Source organism: Aquarana catesbeiana, linkage group LG07 (genome assembly GCF_042186555.1).
Source record: "Aquarana catesbeiana isolate 2022-GZ linkage group LG07, ASM4218655v1, whole genome shotgun sequence".
In the NCBI taxonomy this organism is placed as follows: Eukaryota; Metazoa; Chordata; class Amphibia; order Anura; family Ranidae; genus Aquarana; species Aquarana catesbeiana.
Genome location: NC_133330.1, coordinates 100,357,278 through 100,370,543, shown reverse-complemented (window position 1 = coordinate 100,370,543; position 13,266 = coordinate 100,357,278).

Genomic DNA, 13,266 nt, shown 5'->3' with positions numbered 1-13,266 from the left:
GGTCTGTAATGCTGCCCTAAATAGTTGCTGAACCTTATAATCAAGGTATGTATGGGCACCCTTAGATCTTAACTAACACACCAGAGACCTCTGTGCTACGATCGGATACAGATCTTCCATGCAGATGTAATGGGAGCCATGCAGAGTACTTACACAAAGACCCTGAAGAGCAGCGTTCGGATGCCGAGCTCCTCCAGCAGTGCCCACATCATTCCCCCACATCAGATCCGTAATGTTCAACAGGGGGGAACTCTCCACTGACAGATCGATCTTACTCAGCGCTCACATGTCCTCCACTGACAGATGGATCCCAGTATTGGGGTAGCTCTCTACTACTAGATCCTACTCAGCGATCACCGGGGGACCCCCCACTGGCAGATCGATCCCGATCAGATCCTCACCCTAAAAGTGCACAGTGCATTTGATGGCACAGTTGCGCCAATTGATGGGCGCAGTGGCTGCATTTGATGGCACAGTGGCTACGTTTGATGGGCACAGTGGATGCGCTTGATGGTACAGTGGTGGCAATTGATGGGCACAATGGCTGAGTTTGATGGCACAGTGGCTGCAATTGATGGGGTTTTTTTTCAGAATTTTTCAATTTGTTGCGCCCCCCCAACAATGTTGAGTATCAGCCGCCACTGAGCATATATAAATGGGAGCACTGCTAAAAGAAGTTGCTAAGTGGTCTTCAGCTTGTTTCTGTTTACCTGCAACCTGAACTGTTGATTCTGCCTTTCTTTGTATGACATGAATTGCCTTTTGGAGTCCACTTACTGACTTCTGCCTTGTACTTTGTTTGCCCTGCGGCTACTGACTGTTTCCTAGGCTCTGTTTTTGCTTCCTGATCTGGTACTATGCTGCTCAACTGTTCCTGACCTTGGTTTTTGCCCTCACTCTGCCTTTGTCTCCTATTCTAGTACCCTGCTGCCGTACTTTGTCTGCCCTTGGTGTGGGCCTAAAACTAGTTTCTCCAATTTGCACTGGTACCCATGTTCTCTTGTGATCCTCACTGTTATGCTGCACACATCTGGTGGCAACACAGATCTGGTACTGTTGGCATCTCTATGCCCTCACATTCTCTGTCACCACCTTCTGGAGTGTTGGGCTAGGGATGCAAGAGGAGCCTCCTCATCCAATACTACCTGGTAGTATGTGATTTTTCTCTCCTTCCTACTCTCCCTCCCACTCCCACCTCTCACTCCTGCTCACTTGTATTCCATGAATACAAGTTGTTCTGTGATTGGACGAGGTGGCGTTTGTGACCTTATCTCCTCCCCTTCTACCTCATCCAATCAGAGAATGCCTTGTATTCAATGGAAAAAAAATAGGCTTACTTTGTATGATGGCAGGGCTGTGCAGATGGCCCACTGTGGCTGCCGTGCTGAAGGGAAGTCATTTGGCACCGAAGACTGCTGCCATCACTGTAGTAACAGCAACTACTACCGTGATTTTCGGTTTACAAAGTGATCAGTCAGGTATGAGATATGCATACTTACATGGGTCCAAGCTGGAATATATTTATGCAATAGAAATCATTAGGGATGAGCCAAAGACCCCCCGGTTCGGTTCGTGGCAGAACATGCGAACAGACCAAAAATTTGTGCGAACATGCGAACCCCATTAAAGTCTATGGGACTTGAATGTGAAAAATCAAAAGTGCTAATTTTAAAGGCTAATATGCAAGTTATTGTCATAAAAAGTGTTTGGGGACCTGGGTCCTGCCCCAGGGGACATGTATTAATGCAAAAAAAAGTTTTAAAAAGTGCCTTTTTTTGGGAGCAGTGATTTTAATAATGCTTAAAGTGAAACAATAAAAGTGAAATATTCCTTTAAATATTGTGCCTGGGGGTGTCTATAGAATGCCTGTAAAGTGGCACATTTTTCCCGTGTTTAGAATAGTCCCTTCACAAAAAGACATTTCTAAAGGAATAAAAGTAATTTACAACTGCTTGCGGCTGTAATGTGATGTTGCAGGCAGGGTGCCTTTGGCCAATTATGGCTCAGGGTGTTAAGTCCACGCCCCACACTATATAAGGCTGCCTGCTAGTAGGCCCTGTGTAGCGTGTTGCTGGCGTTGACTGAGAGAGAGTGCCATTTCATTTAGATTGAGCAGGCAGGCGATTCAGTTAGCTGCAGTGTATTTAATATATATATATATATATATACAGTCAGTCTTGTGTGTGTGTATATATATATATATATATATATATATATAACTGTATCCAGTTTAGCTAGATCTGACTGTACTGCAGTCTGCTCCTGGTGTACTCTTTCTAATATACTTCAGGCAGGCAAGTGAGTCAGCTAGCTGCAGTGCATTTAATACATATATACAGTCAGTCTCGTGTGTGTGTGTATATATATATATATATATATATATATATATATATATATAATATCCACTGTAGCCAGTGTAGCTAGATCTGACTGCAGGCTGTTCCTGGTGTACATTTTCAAATACACTTTCAGGCAGGCAGGTGATTCAGTGATCTGCAGTGCATAAAAAATATATACAGTCTCCTACATATATATCCACTCCATTCCAGTCTAGCCAAGCCTATATCTGACTGCAGGCCATTCCTGGTGTACGTTTTCAAATATACTTTCCAGCAGGCAGGTGATTCAGTGAGCTGCAGTGCATAAAATATATCTACTGTTTCCTACATATATATCCACTGCATTCTAGTCTAGACAAGCCTATATCTGACTGCAGGCCATTCCTGGTATACGTTTTCAAATACACTTTCAGGCAGGCAGGCAGGTGATTCAGTGATCTGCAGCGCATAAAATATGTGTACTGAAGAGAAATTAAATGTGGGTGTGGCGCTGTTCTAGTATTATGGCAAAGTGTTATGCCTCTGCGATTATCACCTCTGATGAGTCAGTGTAAAATGTGAAAGGAAATGTGTAAGTGATTTCTTTCATATAGTGGTTGGCTCCTTGCAGCCTACCATCTACCATATGATACTATTGTGACAGAATATGCCCATACATTCATAATGTGCATCTACGGGAACGTCCAATGATGAAACGCATAGGCCGTGGCCTGACCAACGTCTTGCATCATCTCCTAACAGATCAAGCATAGGATTTTTTGACGGTTTAAATTCACATCTTTTATGCTTGACTTGAATTTTCATAATGTGCGTACCATTTTAATTATCTGGAATAAAAGTGTTAAACGTTTTTATGCTATGGGCACCCCTTCTTTTCTATGTTAACATAACACGATCCGGATTTGCCAGGAACTGCTGCACAGTGGCACAAACTGTGACCGGGCAATACCCCTGCAGGGGTGACAGTATCCAGTGAGTGTTTGCACAGTAAGAGCACGATTAAAGGCATAGTCACTCATGAACACTAGAATAAGAAGATTGTATCGTACAATATTGTTTTATCAAGAGGAACAAGCTTTTAAGCACAGTATCATCTGTGCTTTTTAATTAGGACTACTTAAAACAATATTGTTTTGTTTGGATAACACTCGCTAATTTTGAGCACCAGTCACTTTATCGTTATTTGGACTTTTCCCATTCCCTTTCCCTTTTCCCCCTCCCTCCCCTCCCCCCCCCTATTCACTTTAGCACTTTAATTAACGCACATTATGAATGTATGGGCATATTCTGTCCCAATAGTATCATATGGTAGATGGTAAGCTGGAAGGAGCCAACAACTATCTCAAAGAAATCACTTACACATTTCCTTTCACATTTTATTAACGCCAATTTTGGTTTGGAAATTTCTCCTTTTTTGGGGATTAAGTTCTTTTAGGAACCCAAGACATCCAAACACTTACACTGACTCATCAGAGGTGATAATCACAGAGGCATAACACTTTGCCATAATACTAGAACAGTGCCACACCCACATTTAATTTCTCTTCAGTACAGCTCTTTCCACTTTGGTGGTAATTGCATCTGTGGGGGCAGCAGTTCTGAATTATATTTGCACCTATCTCTATTGCGCGGATTCATTATAATTTTCCAGTGCATAAAATATATATACAGTCTCCTACATATAGATATATCCACTGCATTCTAGCCTAGCCAAGCCTATATCTGACTGCAGGCCATTCCTGGTGTACGTTTTCAAATACACTTTCAGGCAGGTAGGTGATTCAGTGATCTGCAGTGCATAATATATATATATATATATATATATATATATATATAGTCTCCTACATATACATCCACTGCATTCCAGTCTAGCCAAGCCTATATCTGACTGCAGGCCATTCCTGGTGTATGTTTTCAAATATACTTTCAGGCAGGCAGGTGATTCAGTGATCTGCAATGCATTAAATATATATATACAGTCTCCTACATATATATCCACTGCATTCTAGTCTAGCCAAGCCTATATCTGACTGTAGGCCATTCCTGGTGTATGTTTTCAAATACACTTTCAGGCAGGTAGGCAGGCGATTCAGTGATCTGCAGTGTATAAAATATATATACAGTCTCCTACATATATATTCACTGCATTCTAATCTAGCCAAGCCTATATCTGACTGCAGGCCATTCCTGGTGTACTTTTTCTAGTAAACTTCAGCCTGTGTTTTGCTAATAAAATTTTACAGCATTTCTGGAAGGCCACCAAGAAGAGGCAGACGTTCACAGGCCACTAAAAGAGGGCAAGCAGGCTCTGTGTCTACAGCCAACATTGCTGGTCCTGGACACGGTGCATCCTCAGCACGTGGCCGTGGGGCACACTTGTCCTTTTTTTTCGGCAGCTGGCCGTGTTGATCCACAACATGCAGAAGAGTTGGTAGAGTGGATAACTAAGCCATCCTCATCCTCCTCATCCTCTGTCACCCAGGCTCAGAGTAGTTTTCCTGCCAATGCAGCTACCAAAGCAGCCTATTCCATCAGCTCAATGTCATCAGTCACTCCTTCCCTAGCCCCACCATCATGCACGGAAGAGTCCCCCAAACCGTTCGACCACAGAGTCGGGTACATGCTGCAGGAAGATGCGCAGCGTTTCGAAGGCTCCAATGATGGTACCCAGGTTGAGGAAGGCAGTAACGTGAGCCCAGAGAGAGGGGGTGCCCAAGAAGGACAAGAAACTGGCAGTCATGCTCCCCTGGCTGCAGCATACTGCCAGGTTTGCTCCAGTGATGAGGAGGGAGAGGATGATGTGGTCACTGACTCTACGTGGGTGCCTGATAGAAGAGAGGAGGAGGCACATCTCCATGAGGCAGGATGCCCTCCAGGGGCCAGCTTAAGGGAAGCCACCCGACTGCATCACACCGCAGAGCTTCGCATGTGCAGGGCACTGCTGACTCCCCGTGCATTTTTAAAAGTTCTTTGTTGTGGGCCTATTTTTTTAAACATGTGCAGCAGATCGCACCGTTTCTGTTTGCAACATATGTCTGAAGCGTATCAAGCGTGACCAAAACAGCAACTGCTTGGGCACCACATGCTTGACCAGACATATGTCGACCTCCCATGCAGTCCGTTGGCAACAGTACTTAAAAGACCCACACCAAAGAACAAGGTGGACCTCTCCTTGCTCCTCATCAGCTGGGATCTCCAACCCCACTATGCCTTCAGTCCTCTCAGAAACCTGCACTGAGAGGATTGAAGGTGTAGAATTAGGTGTGCCAAATACTTGCGGGCAATCTGCTAGCGGTACACCAACATCCAATTTGTAGCAGGTAAATTTCCCTACCCTAGTTGCTAAACCGTCGAAAGAAATTATGTCCCAGCCATCCACATGCTCAGTGGCTGAATGCTAGCTTGGCTAAATTGCTAGCACTCCAACTTCTGCCTTTTCAGCTGGTAGACTCTGCCCCCTTTTGTGAATTTGTGGAATGTGCGGTACCTCAGTGGCAGGTTCCCAAACGCCATTTCTTTTCACTGAAGGCCATTCCAGCTCTCTACCGGCATGTGGAAGGCAATGTCTTGGCCTAGTTGGACAAAGCGATCAGCAGTAAGGTGCATTTTACCACTGACTCATGGTCCAGCAGGCATGGACAGGGACGTTACCTTTCTTTCACAGCACACTGGGTAACTCTGCTGGCAGCTGGGAAGGATGCAGGACAGGGTGCAGTATTGTTGGAGCTTGTTCTGCCACCACGCCTCCAAAATGCTAGTAGTGGTGATTCTGCCACAGGGGACAGGAGCCACACTGGGGCAGAGATTCTGTCAGCTCTGCAGGGGCAGACTCAGAGGTGGTTGACGCCATGCCAGCTTCAGCCAGGAATGGTGGTTTGCGACAATGGCACCAACCTCCTCTCCACCCTCCGACAGGGACACTTGATCCATGTTCCCTGTTTGGCTTACATCCTTAATTTGGTGGTGCAGCTGTTCTTGTGCAGGTACCTGGGCTTACAGGATCTCCTGAGGCAGGCTAGGAAAGTCTGTGGGCATTTCCGCCGGTCATATAATGCCAGTGCTCGGCTGGCTGACCTTCAAAAGGAATGCAACCTGTCCAAGAACCGCTTCATTTGTGACATGCCCACCAGGTGGAACTCAACGTTGGCAATGCTGCAGCAGCTGCACACGCAGCAGAGGGCCATCAATGAGTACCTGTGTGTGTATGGCACCAGGGGAGCTTGGCTTTTTTTTTCGACACGCCAGTGGCTACTGATCAAGGATGCATGCACTGTCCTGTCATCATTTAAGGAGGCCATGAGGATGGTGAGCAGTGACAGTGCATGCATCAGTGATACTATCCCTCTTGTCTTCCTGTTGGAGCACCCGCTTCATGGAATAATGGAAAGGGCACTTGAGGCAGAACAGCGGGCGGAAGAGGAGGACTTCCTTACCTCTCAAGGCCCCCTTTATCCAGACAGTATTCCTGCGGCCCGCCGATCACATGGGAAGAGGAGGAGGAGGATTAGGATTGTGTCAGCATGGAGGTGGAGGATAACACTCAGCAGCAGTCTTCAATGGATCATTTGCAGTCCCCAGAAACCCATGGAGTTGTACGTGGCTGGGAGGAGGTGGCTGTGGATCATGTCATCCTTAGTGACCCAGAGGACTCCGGACCGAATGCCTCTGGAAACCTTCGCTGCATGGCCTCCCTGATCCTGAAAAGCCTGTGAAAAGACCCTCGGATTTGTGGTATCAAGGAGAGGGATCATTACTGGCTGGCAACCCTTCTTGATCCACTTTACAAGGGTAAGGTTGCAGAATTTATCCAGCCTTCGCAGAGGGAGCAGGGGATGAAACATCTTCGGGAGGCCTTGCAAAGGTTTGTGCAATGCGTTTCCAGAGCTTGGGAGGTTACAATTTCCTGGTCCTCCTGGACAGCGTGTTGTTGAGGCTTCGGTCAGTCACACAAGAAGGTGGGCGTCTGACTGATGCGGTGGAGAAGGTGGGCGTCTGACTGATGCGTTCAGACAATTCTTTAGTCCGCAGCCCCAAGGTCTGATCGGTTCCAGCAACCATCGCCAGCGTCTGATTTACATGGTGCAGGAATACATAGGGGCAAGATCAGACTTGGAGACCTTTCCAACCGAAAATCCACTGAGTTACTCGGTCTTGAGGATGGATCACTGGCCAAAGCTTGCGCAATATGCAATTGAGCTACTGGCCTGTCCTGCATCCAGCGTTCTTTCTGAACGCACATTCAGTGCTGCTGGAGGCTTTGTAACCAAGCACAGAATGGACCTGTCCACAGACTCAGTTGATCGGCTCACCTTCATAAAAATGAATCAGTCTTGGATCACCAGCTACCAAGCACCTGATACTGATGTAAGGGATTATTTTTTCTATGAATGTGTGATCCCTTGAAGACTGCCTATGCTGAGTGACTATCTTGTTATGCTAAGTGACTATCCTATTCCTCCTCAGTGTTCATGTTGATAGCTTCTAAGAACATTTTTGTTTCAGGGCACCACCACCAGTGCCTAAGGGCCAACTTTTCTGCCCCGTTTAACAAGGGCATGTAATTACCATTTTTGCTGTAATATTTTGCAGCAGGGCTCGTTCCTGCACTCAACTAGAATATCCGTGAGGGGTTGCAGTGTTGTGGCACCACCACCAGTGTCTAAGGCCCAATTTTTCTGCCCCTGTTTACCAGGAGCATGTAATTACAATATTTGCTCTAATATTTCACAGCAGGGCCTGTTCCTGCGCTCAACAAAAGTATCTGTGAGGCTTTACAGTGTTGTGCCACCACCACTGCCTAAGACCCAATTTTTCTGCCCCTGTTTAACAGTGGCATGTAATTACAATTTTTGACCTAATATTTCACAGCACGGCCCGTTTCTGCACCCACCAAGAGTAACTATGAGGGCTTACAGTGTTGTGGCACCACCACCATACTACCACCAAAGGCCCAATTTTTCTGCCCCTGTTCCACAGGGGCATGTAATTACAATTCTTGATATAATATTTCACAGCAGGGCCCTTTCCAGCGCCAACCAAGAGTAACTGTGAGGGCTTACAGTGTTGTGGCACCACCACCACCAAAGGCCCAATTTTTCTGCCCCTGTTCAACAGGGGCATGTAATTAAAATTCTTGATATAATATTTCACAGCAGGGCCCATTTCAGCACCCGCCAAGAGTAACTGTGAGGGCTTACAGTGTTCTGTTACCACCAACACCTAAGGCCCAATTTTCTGCAGAGTATATAGGGCAGGCCGTATAGTATGTACAGGCAGGCCCCTACTTTCAAACATCCAACTTACAAATGACTCCTACTTACAAACAGAGGGAGACAACAAGAAGTGAGAGAAAATCTACCCCTAGGAAGGGAAATTCTCTCCTGTAAGAGTTAATATGGGAAAAAGGTGTCTCCACTGATGCTTTATCACCAATCCTTGTTTCTCTAATAACCCCAAATTTTCAAAATCTAATTGTCATTGGGACAGAAAGTGAGGTGAAATCTTCTGAACAGGGGCACAGACAGCAAAACAAATGTTACAGGGGTGATGATAACCCTTCCCTATGTTATCCAAAAAGCTTAAAAATAGATTTTTTGGCTGGAGCTACACTTACAAAATGTACCTGTTCCAAATTACAAACAGATTCAACTTTAGAACAAACCTACAGTCCCTGTCTTGTTTGGACCGCCTGTATACTGCTGTTCAGAGTATATAGGGCCTGGGGGCCCTACCCCTTGTCTTTTTTAAATTTGGGTGCGGGGTTCCCCTTAATATCTATACATGACCCAAAGGGCCTGGTAATGGACTGGGGGGGTACCCATGCCGTTTTTCTCAATAATTTTCATCCATTTTGCCGGGACCCGACATTACATTACAGCTGCAAGCAGTTTTAAATGACTTTTGTTCCTTTAGAAATGTCATTTTGTGCAGGGACTGTTCTAAACACAGGAAACACGCGCCACTTTACAGGCATACTATAGTCACCCCGCAGGTACGATATTTAAAGTTTTATTTCACTTTTATTGTTTCACTTTAAGCATTATTAAAATCACTGCTCCCGAAAAAACGGCCATTTCTAAAACTTGTTTTTGCATTGATACATGTCCCCAAACACTTTTTAGGACAATAACTTGCATATTAGCCTTTAAAATTTGCAGTTTTGATTTTTCACGTTCGGGTCCCATAGACTTTAACGGTGTTCGAATGTTCGCACGAAGTTTTGGTCCGTTCGCCTGTGCTGCCGCGAACCGAACTGGGGGGTGTTCGGCTCATCCCTATATACAGGCGGTGCCCGGGTTACAAACAAGATAGGGACTGTAGGTTTGTTCTTAAATTGAATCTGTAATTTGGAACAGGTACATTTTGTAAGTGTAGCTCCAGCCAAAAAAATCTATTTTTAATCTTTTTGGATAACATAAGGAAGGGTTATCATCACCCCTGTAACATTTGTTTTGCTGTCTGTGCCCCTGTTCAGAAGATTTCACCTCACTTTCTGTACCAATGACAATTGGATTTTGAAAATTTGGGGTTATTAGGGAAACAAGGATTGGTGATAAAGCATCAGTGGGGAGACACCTTTTTCCCATATTTACTCTTACAGGAGAGAATTTCCCTTCCTAGGGGTAGATTTCCTCTCACTTCCTGTTGTCTCCCTCCGTTTGTAAGTAGGAGCCGTTTGTAAGTCGGATGTTTGAAAATAGGGGACCGCCTGTATATACTATACGGCCTGCCCTATACACTCTGCGGAAAATTGGGCCTTAGGTGTTGGTGGTACCAGAACACTGTAAGCCCTCACAGTTACTCTTGGTGGGCGCTGGAACGGGTCCTGCTGTGAAATATTATATCAAGAATTGTAATTATATGCCCCTGTTAAACAGGGGCAGAAAAATTGGGCCTTAGGCGGTGGTGGTGGTGGCACAACACTGTAAAGCCTCACAAATACTTTTGTTGAGCGCAGGAACAGGCCCTGCTGTGAAATATTTATTCAAAAATTGTAATTACACGCCCCTGTTAAACAGGGGCAGAAAAATTGGGCCTTAGGCAGTGGTGGTGGTGGAGCCCTAAACCGAAAATATTCTTAGACGCTATCGTCATGAAAATGGAGAAGGAATAGCATAGTCACTCAGCATATGCAGTCTTCAAGGGATCCCACATCCATAGAAAAATCAATCGGTTACATCAGCATCAGGTGCTTGGTAGCTGGTGATCCAAAACTGATTCATTTTTATGAATGTGAGCTGATCAACAGACTCTGTGGACAGGCGCACTCTGTGATCAGTTACAAAGCCTCCAGCAGCACTGAATGTGCATTCAGAAAGAACGCTGGATGCAGGACAGGCCAGTAGCTCAATTGCATATTGAGCAAGTTCTGGCCAGTGGTCCATCCTCAGGACCCAGTAACCCAGTGGATGTTCTGATGGAAAGTCTGCAAGTCTGATCTTGCCCCTAGATATTCCTGCACCATGGAATTCAGACGCTGGAACCGATCAGACCTGGGCACTGAGGACTGAAGAATTGCCTGAAGGCATCAGTCAGCCGGCCACCTTCTCCACCGCTCTTACTGAACAAAGCCTCAGCAACACGTTGGCCAGCACCAGGAAAATTGTAACCTCCCAGGCTTTGGAAAACGCATTGCACAAACCTTTCTGCAAGGCCTCCTGAAGATGTTTCATCCTCTGCTCCCTCTGCGAAGGCTGCATAAGTTCTGCAACCTTACCCTTGTAATGTGGATCAAGAAGGGTTGGCAGCCAGTAATTATACCTGTCCTTGATACCATGAATCCTAGGGTCCTTTCGCAGGCTTTGCAGGATCAAGGAAGCCATGCAGCGTTGGTTTGCAGAGGCATTCAATCCTGAGTCCTCTGGGTCACTAAGGATCACGTGATCCTCAACCACCTCCTCTCAGTCACGTGCAACTCCATGGGTTTCTGGGGACTGCAAGCGATCCCTTGAAGACTGCTGCTGATGCTGAGTGTTATCCTCCACCTCCATGCTGACACAATCCTCCTCCTCCTCTTGTGTGATTGGCGGGCCTGCAGGAATACTAGTATCTGGATAAAGGGGGCCTTGAGAGGTAAGGAAGTCCTCCTCTTCCTCCCACTGTTCTGCCTCAAGTGCCCTGTCCATTATTCCACAAAGCGTGTGCTCCAACAGGAAGACAAGAGGGACAGTATCACTGATGCATGCACTGTCACTGCTCACCATCCTCGTGGCCTCCTCAAATGGTGACAGGACAGTGCATGCATCCTTGATCAGTAGCCACTGGCGTGGCGAAAAAAAGCCAAGCTCCCCTAACCCTGTCCTGGTGCCATACTCACACAGGTACTCATTGATGGCCCTCTGCTGCATGTGCAACCGCTGCAGCATTGCCAACGTTGAGTTCCACCTGGTAGGCATGTCACAAATGAGGCGGTTCTTGGGCAGATTGCATTCTCTTTGAATGTCAGCCAGCCGAGCACTGGCATTATATGACTTGCAGAAATGACCACAGGCTTTCCTGGCCTGCCTCAGGAGATCCTGTAAGCCCGGGTACCTGATCAAGAACCAATGCACTACCAAATTCAGGACGTGAGCCAAACAGGGAACATGGGTCAAGTGTCCTTGTTGAAGGGCGGAGAGGAGGTTGGTGCCATTGTCGCATACAATCATTCCTGGCTGAAGCTGGCATGGTGTCAACCACCTCTGAGCCTGCCCCTGAAGAGCTGACAGAATCTCTGCCCCAGTGTGACTTCTGTCCCCTAAGCAGATCAACTCAAGTACCGCATGGCATCTTTTTGCCTGAGTGCTGGTGCAGCCCCTTGAACGCCTACGGAGTTCCGCTGGTTCAGAGGAGAAATCTGCAGAGGAAGAGGCCATAGAGGAAGAAGAACAGGAGGGGGTGGAGGAGAGAGCTGTGGCAGAATCACCACTAGCATTTTGGAGGCGTGGTGGCAGAACTTGCTCCAACAATACTGAACCATGTCTGGCATCCTTCCATGCTTCCAGCAGAATTACCCATTGTGCCGTGAAAGAAAGGTAACGTCCCTCTCCATGCCTGCTGGACCATGAGTCCGCAGTAATATGCACCTTACTGCTGACCGTCCTGTCCAACGAGGCCAAGACATTGCCTTCCACATGCTGGTAGAGAGCCGGAATGGCCTTCTGTGAAAAGAAATGGCGTTTGGGAACCTGCCACTGAGGTACCGCACATTCCACAAATTCATGAAAGGGGGCAGAGTCTACCAGCTGAAAAGGCAGCAGATGCAGTGCTAGCAATTTGGCCAAATATGTCTGGTCAAGCATGTGGTGCCCAAGCGGCTGCTGTTTTGGCCACGCTTGATACGCTTCAGACATATGTTGCAAACAGCAACTGTGCTATCTGCTGCACATGTGTCAAAAAAGGCCCACACCAAAGAACTTTTCAAAATATGTGGGGAGTCAGCAACGCCCTGCACCTGCTTAGCTCTGTGGTGTGATGCAATAGGGTGGCTGCCCTTAAGCTGCCCCCCTGGAGGGCATCCTACCTCGTTGGAGATGTGCCTCCTCCTCCCTTCTATCAGGCACCCATGTTGAGACAGTGACTTCATCATCCCCTCCCTCCTCGCCACTGGAGCAAACTTGGCAGTATGCTGCAGCTGGGGGAACATGACCGCCAGTTTCTTGACCTTTAGCCTTTAGCACCCCCTCTCTCTAGGCTGACATTACTCCCTTCCTCAAACTGGGTACCATCATCGCAGCCTTCAAATCGCTGCGCATCCTCCTGCAGCATGTACTGTGGTCGAATAGTTCGGGGGACTCCTCCATGCATGTTGGTGGGGCTAGGGAAGGAGTGACTGTTGACATGGAGCCGATGGAATAGGCCGCTTTGGCAGCTGCATTGGCAGGCAAACTACTCTGAGCCTAGGTGACAGGGGATGAGAAGGATGAGGACGGCTTTGTTATCCATTCCA